This window comes from Theobroma umbraticum, unplaced genomic scaffold (assembly GCF_002168275.2).
Source record: "Theobroma umbraticum cultivar Fairchild unplaced genomic scaffold, ASM216827v3 scaffold_12.0, whole genome shotgun sequence".
NCBI lineage: Eukaryota > Viridiplantae > Streptophyta > Magnoliopsida > Malvales > Malvaceae > Theobroma > Theobroma umbraticum.
Window position 1 is genome coordinate 2,242,953 of NW_018397272.1, and position 1,085 is coordinate 2,244,037.

The following is a 1,085-nucleotide window of genomic DNA, read 5'->3' on the forward strand; positions in this document are numbered from 1 at the left end:
ATATGATAAAAAAAGATAAAACAAAATAAAGATTCGTTAGAATATTATAACAAAAATAAGATTAGATATTATCTATAAATAGAATCCATGTTTAATCACTTGTATATATCCAATATATATCCAAACAAGATATACAAAATTCTAACAGATCAAATAAAATCTCAAAGAAAAGAATTCCATGATTCAATCTATTAGTCATTAACTTCTTGTATATTTTAAGAATAAAATTTTTTTTTTAGTCATGTTTTTCATGAGGAGTTGGATGAGAAGAAACTCTTATGTCTAGTTATGTAGTAGAGATGGAATTGCTAAACAACCATCAACTATAACCCCGAAAGAACCAGATGTCGTAAACAAGAATGAAAGGAATATCTTATCAAGGTAATCACAAGTGTTGTTTGCTACAAAAATGGCTAGTGGAACAACTCCCCCAAGAGGAAGTGCAACAGCTGCTGCAAGCCCCCATAAAAGGAGAACGACAAATGGTGTAACCTTGAAAGGGCAATTGGGACCATGCTCCAATTTTACACAAATGATGATCCATGGCTTAAAATCTTTCCAAAAGTTGTGCTCCTCATGAGTATCAGTTTCATAGCTTTTGTTGCTATTCTTCATGTGTTGGGTAAGCTGTATTTTGTTCGTAAAAAGGCTTGAAAGTGTGCCAAACAATAAAACTAAATCCAACAAGGTTAATTTGGGATTTTGAGTTACAATCAAAAGGTTATTTTTAATATGAAAAATAAGCCTTTTGTCATGATACAGTATATTTTCAATGCTTAAAATAGGTTAAGTTGTCATTCTTAGTTTATTTAAGGGAGATACTGCAATTCATATTCATATTTTATCAATTTGCTATAGCTCATTTGGCAGTTAAAACATGACGAATGCAATTACAAAGATGTGGAAAGTTTATTACCATCAATTTTCAGATAATATTATTTATCTTGACAAGTATATCACATAAAGATGCAATCAGAACCTAGGATGAGATAGGATTTCGAAGAAGTGATATACATACAATTCAGACACTTCCAACATTTAAATTAATGCAATATTGGTCCAATTCCCATATTCCATATCATCTA

At 30.3% G+C, this 1,085-nt stretch overlaps 1 pseudogene; it reads left to right on the top strand.

Annotated features, from left to right (window-relative positions):
- The first annotated feature begins 409 nt into the window (after positions 1 to 409).
- LOC149526478 (protein transport protein Sec61 subunit beta pseudogene) lies at positions 410 to 654 on the top strand (annotated as a pseudogene).
- The last annotated feature ends 431 nt before the right edge of the window (positions 655 to 1,085 follow it).